The following is an 11943-nucleotide window of genomic DNA, read 5'->3' as shown; positions in this document are numbered from 1 at the left end:
TTCAACATCCATTTGTATAAGATTTTGAGTTCCAAATTTTTTCTCTCCTCCTCCTTGCCTATCCTTCCTTCTTCCCCAAGACAAGCAATCTGATATAAATTATACACAACATTCTGCTTTTCATGACCTACACACAGATTCAGAATCCTTATCTCAGTTCTGTTTTAGTTGTGTTCATGTATAAATAATTTAAATATTAAGATTATTTTAATGGTATTTTTTCTGTAAATGTTATTTTCAATATGATTAAGTAGAGGTATTAGACATTGGTCTATTTGCCAAAGACATCAAAGAAAAGGGAAATAGTACAATAGTACTTAAAGCAGCTCTTTTTGTGATGGGGAAAGAACTGAAAACTGAGGGAATATCCATCACTTAGAGAATGGCTGAACAAGTTATGGTATGTTTCTGATGAATATTATTGTACCATAAGAACTGATGAAGGAGATAATTTTAGGAATAATCTGGAAAGATTTATATGAATTGATGCAAAGTAGTCTGTAATCATTGAAGTAGAATGAGAAATAAAATTAAAGTCAGAAAAGAGTAATTGTAATATTTCATCTATCTTAAGGCAAAATAGTCTACTTTGGTATTCTAAAAGATATCACAAACTCTCCTATCTCCTATCCTTTACAACACTGTAGGAACTGCTGCTTATCTGCTAAATATCATCACTGGAGCAGCAAATTGATTTGGAAAACCAAACATCAATATTATCTATGCTGTATTATATTTTTACTTATTTTATTAAATGTTTCCCATTTTGTTAAATATTCCTCAATTACATTTTAACCTGACTTATACTGTGAATGTTACCAACCACAATGTGACTTATGAGTCATGTATTTAATACTTCTCCTTTACAAGCTCATATTCTTTCAGTCTTCACCCACCTTCTCCTTTGACCCTATGGTATGACAGGTTAAGTCAATCCTTTTTACTGCCAAGACCACCATTTCTACTTGCTTCCTTTATCTGATCTATTTCTGTCTTCTCTAATACTCTTCTGATCAATCATTGATTCTTCCTCTTTCCAGAGTCTCAAAATATTTGTTCTTTTCCTCTATCTATAAATATGTTGTGGCTTTTCCTATTCTCAAAAAGCCTTCCTTCAATTAGTACTGAGAGTCAAATCAACTTTATGAAGAGTAAGGATACATTGAAAAAAGTAAACCATTCCTGCTCACAAGGAGCTTCCCTTATTTTGGAAGATGCATCAATAAATCCATCAGTTAATAAACATTTATTTAAGTTTTTATTATGTGTTAATTTCTAGATTTACAAAAAAGTAAAACTTCTTTGTTTTTTTCAAAACTTTTTTAATAGTTTATTTTAAAGTTAACTTTGTTGGCAATGAACATCAAAGTGATTTGACAGGGCCATATTTCTGTTAATAGAACAAGATGTACTCTGTTTAATCATTGAAAAGGAAGAAATTGAAAAACATTCCATCAGTGAGTTGATTCTGAGGGTCTCAATATTGCTGAAATTTTAAAATAATCTATATTTGTAATATAACCTCTTTTTAAGAGATTTTATTTATTTTGAGTTTTACAATTTTTCCCCTAATCTTACTTCCCTCCCCCCACCCCCCACAGAGGCAATTTGCCAGTCTTTACATTGTTTCCATGGTATACATTGATCCAAATTGAATGTGATGAGAAAGGAATCATAAGCTTAAGGAAGAAACAAAGTATAAGAGATAGCAAAATCAGACAATAAGATATCAGTTAACTTCTTTACTTTTAAGGAGCTAACGTATGAATAAGGAAAATAGCATGTACAAATTTAAAAATACACAAATATATACAAAATTAATTAATACAAAATTTGTGTGTGTGTGTGTGTGTGTGTGTGTGTGTGTGTGTGTGTGTGTGTGTTTTAAAGGGTAGTGAAATTAGTTAGTGGAGGAACCAGAAAAGATTTCATGTTGGAAGTGGAGTTTTAACTAAATCTTGAAAAAAGCAGGATTTAAAAGTAGGAGTAGGGCAGTGCATTTCAGGCACAGACAATATTGTCAGTTCATCTTTCAGATGAGAGATATGGAATGTTGTGCTTGCAAAACAGGGCAGATAAAATCATATGTAATATAAGAACATTTGGAAGATGGAGACAGAGAACAACAACTGTAGGAAAAGGCTTTATTTGGACGGAACACATGACCTGAACCAAAGGAAGCAGTTGGGAAGAGAGTATCTTATAGAGATTATGGACAAAAGTACAAAGACCTAAAATAGAAAGTTGAATTTGAGGAATAATCAAAGTCAGGGAGGATATCTAGAAATGTACAAGGAAATATGATCAAATAAATCATTTTTTTATAGTTTAAAATTTTATATACATATATGTATCATATATATATATATACGTATATATATATATGTATATATATAATACATATAGACACATACACATTGGAAAGGATTAATTTGGTTACTCTGTAAAGGGATTTAAATTGCTAAAGACACTAGAAGTATATTTTTCCTCCTTGAGATTTTTATAATTATCCAGATGGGAAGGTGGAGTTTTCAGATATAGTGTCAGTTTTTAAAAACTTCTCTCTTTTATAATAGAAGAGTAGGAGAAGGAGAGAAAAAGCAAACAATAAAATAGATAAACCATCAACTCAAATTACAGCCAAATTACCAATATCACAACAAAATAAGATATCACAAAAATGAATTAAAAATCCATATATGCCCCCAAAACTGAATGAATGAGTGAAATTAATAGAACAAGAAATAGATAATTTATAAAATGAAATCTCAGGAAAGAATTCATTAATCAATCCATAATACAAATTATATCAAACATTCGAGGAAAATAAAAATGAATTTCAATAAACTGAAAAAATAGAAAAATTTAAGGTCCTCAGTTTCTAAGATAAAAATATACTTACCAAACTGTGCATTTTCTTTAACTCATTTAAAACACTATTTATTCTATCCATACAAAAGATTAGATAAAGAGGACAAAGTCCCACATGTTCAAATATATTTATAGCATCTCTTTTGATGCTAGAACCAAATAAACAAACAAAAGTGAATGATAGGCATCAATTGAGAAATGGTAGATTAAGTTGTGATTTATGAATATGATAGAATACTATTTTTAATAACAAATAAGAAAATATATGATTATTTAAAAATATAGATTTACTTGAACAGAACCAGAGCAATTTGAATATTGCAAATATGAATAATTTTGAATAAATTGACAAAACCCATAGAATAGCTTATACAATAACAACATTGTCACAAGAAACAACCTCGAATTACATAAGAATTATGATCAACACAATAATTGCAGAGGACCATTGATAAATTATGTAATCCTTTTATAAAGGTGATAGATTTATGACAAACATGAAAGAACAGAAATTTTAGAATTTTTCCTGAATGCAATGAAAAGGATCTCTCTTAATTCAAGTGCTATATAATATGAAGTGGAAAAACATTAAGAACATCACCATATAGAATGACTATTTTCAGCAGGTTGATATATCAGAAATCTGAGCAACTGCAATAATAATGTGTGGGATTAATGATTGAAAAGGAGAAATAAAAATATCATTATAGTAATATACTTAATATTCGATTGTCTCAACTGAAGAAAACTAATGGAATTAATAAATGATTACAGCAGGAGATTGGTTACATAATTTAGCTACAAAATATCATTATTCTATGTTACTATCATTAAAGATGAAGAAAATTTCATGAAAACCACATTTCATTTACAATAAGAATCTTGATAATAGTTAAAATATTAATAATTAAAATTAATTTACCTAATAGTTGAAAATTAATTTATATGATATAATAAGGATGATAGGTGAACACTTTGATATTGGGGTACCTTCAGTGAAGCAGTACATACTTTCAAGGGTGTATGAGTGTTCAGGGAACTTCAGTTATTGAATAACTGTTTGTCTGAATTTCAAAAGCCATATTTCTATAAGGAATGATTGCTCACCATTTTTCCTCTTGGTCTTTTCCTTATTTAGTCTATAGTAAAGGGCCCTGTGTTCAGGTGGAGGAAATGGTATGAGGGAGTGAAAGCCCGTGTTTATACAAAGTCTTCTTCCCCATGGAATGACTGTTTGGGACAGACTCACATAAAAAAAAAATCTTAAGTAACCTAAGTCATTGATCAAATAGAATGCTATAAAACAAATAAAGACAGACAAGTATGATGCAAGGAAAGAACATTCAGAAATACTGCAATTATTTTTTTTTTGCTTAAAGTAAAATTAGAAGAACATAATAGATATTAACTATGAGAATATGAGAGAGAATAAAGTGGCAGAGAATTCCTATGGTTGGAAATTGAAAGATGTCATGATATTTTACATGTAACTCACCTTTTGAAATTCTTTCAAAAGTGCTTGGAAATAAATCAAGGACAGATCATACCAGAATGGCCTGAGTCAGTAGACTAGACTTTGATATTCCAGGCTAAATAGAGTTAGATATCATGAATTCCCAAAACAGACAAGGATTCAGAGGCAGAACCTCAAAGCTAGCCAGCAACTTAAAGACTGAAGCAGGACTATTAGTGACTAGTTTTTCTTTATCCCATGCTATCCTGGGAAGGCCAGAGAACCTCTCACTTGCTTTCTGCCTCTCTGTTGTTTTACCAATAACTTAAGGAGAGTTGAATGGAGAATAATATAGCTGCCTTTTCCTGACTCTTCTCTATTCCCCTTGTGTCTTTAACCACTTTAAAACTGCTATTTATGGAAACTATTTTTTGACAGTATATGAAAATGTTAATGTAACAAAATCTGGATGTGTGAACCAGTTCTATTCAATTAAAATTATCTAGCAGTTGGTAACTGCAGGATAATGAAGCTTTGAGAAGGAGGAGGAAAGAAATCCTGGACTTTATATCAGTGATAATGATGATGATGATGATGATGTTAGCAAAGCTCTTTATATATATATATATATATATATATATATATATATGTATATAATTTGATCCTCACCCCTAAAATCAATTTTTAGTATTTGAAAATTTTAAAGTTTGATTTCTAAATTCTATACCTCCCTCTCTCCCCTTCCCCCTTTATGAAATGATAAGGATGCTATTTTACTTCACTTTAAAGATGAAGAAATGGAGACAGAATATAAATGCCCAAAGTCACACAACTATTAAGTTTCAGGGGCAGAATCTGAATTCAGATCTTCCTGTTTTCAAGTCAAGATGTCTATTATAACCTTTATAACCTTTATAGCCTTTATAACCCAAATTCATCATGCTAGAGCAACATTTCTGGGTTTAAATATCTAAATGTCAAAAGCCATGATAGTTTATTTGAGTGAGAAAGAGAATAATTTTTAAAACCATATTTTCACAATATATATGAACTTGAGAGTTAACCCTTTGCCTTGAAAACCTTCACTGACCTAAAAGGAAGTATTCAGTTAAGAGGACCTGGAGAGAGAGAGAGACAGAGAGAGAGAGAGAGAGAGAGAGAGAGAGAACTGTATCAGTAACCCTATTCTGTCCCTAACTCAGTGGATGATTAAGTTAACTGTGCTTACTCATCAGGGCCACCTGGTGGCACATCAATACATGACTATTTTGAAATTGAGGGTTTTTAAAATTAAAGATTTGGCAAGTAAGGATATTTGAATATTGATATTTAATATTTATTTATAATCAATCATTTTAAGTGTAATACAAAGGATTCTAGGGAAGAGGGGCGATCTTATGAATCTTTTGTGCCAAAAATGCCACAAAAATACTCAGCAATTTTATGTTATTCATTTTACAGTTATTAAATTCTATTTATTATTTTTATTTATTAACTTTTATTATTTATTATGCTTCCACAAACATAAGCAAATAACATATACAGGAAATGAAATAGAACATTTTGGAAGTTTTTAATTGCAATTTCATTTAACATAATGGTAACCTAATTTTTCCTGTTTGCTTTTTATATTTTTAACTTATTTTTGGTGGTTCAATATACAGGTTGCTACAGGTGGGCAGGTAAAATTACAGAGATAGTAAGGTAATTATTATTTTATTTTTAAAATAATATTTTATTTTTCCCCTAATTTAAGATAAAAAAACAATTTTTTTAGGTTTTTGCAAGGCAATGGGGTTAAGTGGCTTTCCCAAGGCCAACCAGATAGGAAATTATTAAGTGTCTGAGGTTGGATTTGAACTCAAGTCCTCCTGACTCCAGGGCCAGTACTCTATCCACTGTGCCACCTAGTCACCCCTAAAATCAATTTTTAGTATTTGAAAATTTTAAAGTTTGACTTCTAAATTCTATACCTCCCTCTCTCACCTTCCCCCTTTATGAAATGATAAGTAATCTTACATACATGTGTGTATAACATATGGTATAAAACATTTTCAAATTACTCATTTTATGCAAGAAGTCAAGAAACAAAGACCCAAAAAAAAAGAGAGACAGAAAAAGAATGAAAGAGAGAGATAAAGGAAAAAAAGGGAGGAAGAAAGAAAGAAAGAAAGAAAGAAAGAAAGAAAGAAAGAAAGAAAGAAAGAAAGAAAGAAAGAAAGAAAGAAAGACAAGGAAGGAAGGGAGGGAGGGAGGGAGGAAGGAGGGAAAAAAGAAAGAAAGGAAAGAAAAGAAGAAAAAAGAGAGAAAAAGAAAAAATAGTTCAGTCTGTATTCAGACAACATCAATTCCTTTTCTAAAGGTAGAAAATTTTTTGCATTATGAGTCCTTTAGGATTTTCTTTGATAATTTTATTGTTTAGAATAATCAAGTCATTCATAGTTCTTTATTGTACACTAGTACTGCTACTGTGCACAGTGTTCTCATGGTTCTGCTCATTTCACTTTGTATCTATTCACATGTTTGTCCTGGTTTTTCTGAAACCATTCTGCTTGTGATTTCTTACAACATAATAATAGTCCATTAAAATCATCTACCACAACTTGAAGAAGGAATTCTTTAAAGTATATGTTTGGGGTGGGGGGCGAAACCAAGATGGCAACAGGAGAAAAGCCTTTCCTAGGTACTCTCTCCAAAATATTTCAAAAACCCTACAATTATGACTCTAACTAAATTTTCGGGAGACAGAACACATAGAATGATCCAGTGAGGCAATGCTTCAGCCCAAGGTAACCTGAAAAATAGTAGAAAAACTCTGTTCCACAGGGTTAGAAGGGCACCCTGCCAGAGCAAAGGAACTTCAGCCTCCCAGGAGTAGCCCCAGGGCAACTGGGAGCTCCAGCTACTAGCAGCAGAAGCAGCTTCCTGACCTGCACCCCAGGGAGCACCAAAGACAACTTGGAAGATCAGCATAGAGACCTCTACCAGAGCCAGCAAAAAGCCCAGGCCCTCAGTACAGTCCCTGCACTCAGTGCACTGGTCATGGGCACAGCAGTTAGCATGGCTGCAACAACCCAGATCCAGGAAATGGAAGCAGCAGGAGCCTCCAGACAGCTGCACCCTAAGTGCTCAGCAGACCAAAGCTAAGGGAGAGGTGGGAGACTTCCAAGGTCTGTCTTCTGTCCCTGAAACAGGACTCTGAGGCTCTGACCGTATTCAGATCCTGATTGCAGTCTAGGCCCCCCATTATTCACAGACCAAGAGAGCAGTCAGAGCCTCACACACTGAGGTCCTTGTGGGAGTGTTCCAATAAAACTCAAAAGATCAGAAAGCATCCCAAAACCAGGCACAGGCTGGGAAAATGAGTAAGCAAAAAAAAAAGAAAAAGAAAAAGAAAAGAAAAGAAAAGAAAAGAAAAAGAAACCTGACCATTGACAAATACTTTGTCTATGATCCCAAGGAGGATCAAAATACTCAATCTGAAGATGAGGAAGTACAACTTCTGCATCTAAAGACTCCAAGAAAAATGGGAGTTTGGTTCAGGCTATGACAGAGCTCAAAAAAGATATTGAAAATCAAGTAAAGGAGATAGAAGAAAAATTGGGAAAAGAAATGAGAGAGATGCAGGAAAAACATGAAAACGAAGTCAGCAATTTAGTCAAGGAGATTCAAAAAAATGCTGAAGAAAATAACATGTTAAAAACCAGCTGGGGTCAAATGGATAAAACAGTTCAAAAAGTTATTGAGGAGAAGAATGCTTTAAAAAAGCAGAACTGGTCAGATGGAAAAGGAGATAAGAAAGCTCTCTGAGTAAAACAAATCCTTCAGATGTAGAATGGAGCTAAAGGAAGCTGAAGACCTTGTGAGAAATCAAGACACAATATTTCAACACCAAAGGAATGAAAAATTAGAAGAAAATGTGAAATATCTCATTGAGAAAACAACTTATCTGGAAAACAGATTCACAAAAGATAACAAAAATTAATGGGCTCCCTGAAAGTTTCCTGATCAGGAAAAGAGCCTTGTCCTCATTTTCAAAGAATTCCTACAGGAAAATTGCCCTGATATACTAGAAGCAGAGAGTAAAATAGAAATTGAGAGAATCCACCAATCTCCCCCAGAAAGAGATCAAAAATAAGTAGTCCACAAGGAATATTATAGCCAAGTTCCAGAATTCCCAAATCAAAGAGAAAATATTACAAGCAGCCAGAAGGACACAATTCAAATATCATGGAGCTGCTGTCAGAATCACACAGGACTTAGAAGCAACTACATTAAGGACTCATGGGGCCTGGAATATAATATTCCAGAAGGCAAAAGAGCTTGGAATGCAACCAAGAATCAACTACCCAGCAAAACTTAACATCCTCTTCCAGGGGAAGAGATGGGCATTCAGTGAAACAGGGGAATTTCAAATATTCCTGTTGAAATGACCAGAGTTGAACAGAAAGTTTGATCTTCAAGTACAGGACTCAAGTGAAGCATAGAGAGTGGAGGATAAGGGTAAATTATGAGGGACTTAATGATGATGAACTGCGTGCATTCTTGCATGGAAAAATGATACTGATCATACTCATATGAACCTTCTTGTTTAATAGAACAGGTAGAAGGAGCTTTTATAGATGAAGCACAGGAGAGAGTTGAATTTGAAGATATAATATATTGTAAAAATGGAATCAATGACTAAAAGGGAAATGTACTGGGAGTAAGAGAAAGGAGAGGTGGAATAGGCTAAGATATTTCATATAAAAGATTTTTTTTGCAATGGTATGGAGAGGGGAAGGTGAAGGGGACTGAGGGAACCTTCACTATTATCAGAAATGGCTCAGGGAGGAAACAACATACACACTCAATAGAGTATAGACATCTAGAGAAAAAAGGAGAGAAGGGGGATGGGGGAAGGTGGGGTGTGTGGGTGATAGAGGAGAGGGTAGATCATAGGAGAGAATAGTCAGATATAACACATTTTCTTTTTTGCTTTTTGCAAGGTGCTGGGATTGGGTGGCCTGTCCAGGAGCACAGGACTGGATGGTTGCTGGGGTGGTATATAGGCTTGGGGCTTCTTGGCCCCAGGGCCAGTGCTCTCTCTGCTGTACCACTGAGCTACCCTACCATGCATTTTCAAAGAGGGACAGAGTGAAAGGAGAGAAAAAATATAATATATGGTAGTGGGAGGAATGGATGGAGGGAATTACAACCAGCAACAGCAACTGTGGAAAATATGAAAGTAACTTCTATGATGGACATGATAAAGAATGTGATCCACCTGAGACAAAGCTGATGGTATCAGAACACAGACTGAAACACACACACACACACACACACACACACACACACACACACACACACACACACACACAGAAAACTATATGTTCTGAAGTTATAAGAAACTACATTAAGTAAATAGAATATATAGAAATGAGGTGACACAAAGATATGAAATACCAAATTCATGTCCTTAAGGGTTGGTTTCTTTATTAAGATCATAGGATTAAAGCCAAGAGACCTTAAAGTTCATCTAATCCAATCCCTCATTTTATAGATAAGGAAAGAGAAGTTCAGTGAGATTAGGTGACATGATCAAAGTCATACAGGAAGTGAATGGACAAACAGGGTGAAAAGCCTAGATTCTCTGACTCTCAATTTATTGAGCTCTTTCTGTATCCTACTGCCAATTCGAATTGCTTTTACATTAATTCCTTGCAAAATGTCATTCTTTTCAAAACAATAAATTAAATTATCATTTTCTTTTATATAGCTATTATACATTACTGCTATGTACATGTGACACTATTTTTTTATTTTTTGAAGAAGTGAATTTTCTCTTAATCCTGTCACTTGAGTCTTTAAATCAGTAACTCAACCTTTTTTTTAAGGGGATCATGGTCCCTTTGGTAGTATGGTGAAACTTATGGACCCCTACTCAAAATAATATTTTTAAATAGATAAAATAAAATATTTAGAATTTTACAAAGGAAACAAATTATATTGAAAGATTGAAAGAGAATTATCAAAATATGCTTTCAAGACAAATTTATGCATCCTAGGTTAAGAAACTGTTATAGAATATCTGAAATTTATGGAGAACATTTTGATTCAGAAAGTTAATCTATTGATGGCAAGATTCCTCCTGTTTCTGTGTTTACATCTTCCTTGGACATAAATAGATTCCATCAGTTGGCATAGCTTATGTAACTTCTCCATGTGGAGTTGTTGAAAGTAAGGGTGGATATTCTGTACTTGATTCCAGTTGGCTAACAAAGTTCATGGCTGGAGGAGACTTTTTCAGTCAAATGCATATTTGGAATCTTCAAAAAGATCTGAATCAGTTTCAACCCTTTCTTTTCTCCACAATTCTTTCTCTTATGACATCCAAGGAAAGACCATACAGGAAGGGACAATAGTGCTAGGGTCTTCACTTTTGAGTACATATGAACTCTAAGAAATGAGCCTGGATTTTTGGCATTTCATTCATTTTTTTTTACTCTAGGTACAGAGAGTAAAATCTCCAAACCCCAACAGAGGAAGCTAAAAGAAACCAGAAGTGAGAGTCCAAGTTGAATGTTGCAGTCAGTACCACTTTGAAAAGAAAGAAATGATCTTAAAAAGTGATATTCAGAGCCTTAGCCTAGGAGTTACTAGGAAAGGGCCACCAAAACCCAGACTGGGTGATAAATTTGAAAGTTTGAACCTCAAAGGAAAGAAGGTTATAGAGTAATGGTAGTAAAGTAGCCAGTAACCTTATGGAACTTTCATTCTAAAAGAGAGACAATACATGCATATGTAGTTCTATACAGAATATCTGCAAGATGGTAATTTGGAGAGATAAAGTATTAATACTTGAGAGAGATGGGACAGGATTTATCTAAAAGGTGGCCTTTGAACTGAACCTTAAAAAGAAAACAGGCATTCCAAGAAACAGAGGTGAGGAGGAAGCATGGGAGAAACTCAACTCAAAGTCATGGAGGTGGGAGATGGAGCATCATTTGTGTGGTATGATAGTTAGGAGGCCAATATGACTGAACCAGAGTTCCCAAAGGGAGGAAGGCTGAGGAAAACTTTAAATGCCAAGCAAAGGAATTTATATTTGATATTAGAACAACAAGGAACCACTGGAGCTTTTTCAATCTCTAGAAAGATGACATGGCAAGATGAACACTTTAGCAAAGTCATTTCTACTTTGGAGGATGATTAATTAGAGTGGGGACAGACTTGAAGGACACATTGAATTTGGAATTCCTATAAACCTCTAGCTTAGTAGGCATTTTACCATGTCGTTTTGAAGTTCAGAAGAGAGAATGGGTTTGAATGTATAGATCTTGGAGTCATTGGGTAGAAATCATAATTATACTCATGTGAGCTGATAACTTTGCACAATGAGATAATGTAGAGAAAAAAGAAAAGAGGATACAGGATGCAGTCTTAAGGTATCACAGCAGTTAATTGATATTCCAGGGATGGAGATCCAGTGGAATGGCCAGATAAGCAAAGAAAATCAGAAAAGAATCATGACAAAAAAAAAACAGAGGGAGAAGAAAATTTAAGCTGTTCAAAAACTTGGTTATTCCTTTATTCTTTACAGACTTACAGTAATAGACTATTTGAACTCCAAGGAGACA

This window comes from Macrotis lagotis, chromosome 1 (assembly GCF_037893015.1).
Source record: "Macrotis lagotis isolate mMagLag1 chromosome 1, bilby.v1.9.chrom.fasta, whole genome shotgun sequence".
Lineage (NCBI taxonomy): Eukaryota > Metazoa > Chordata > Mammalia > Peramelemorphia > Peramelidae > Macrotis > Macrotis lagotis.
Note: the sequence above shows the minus strand (reverse complement) of the source record.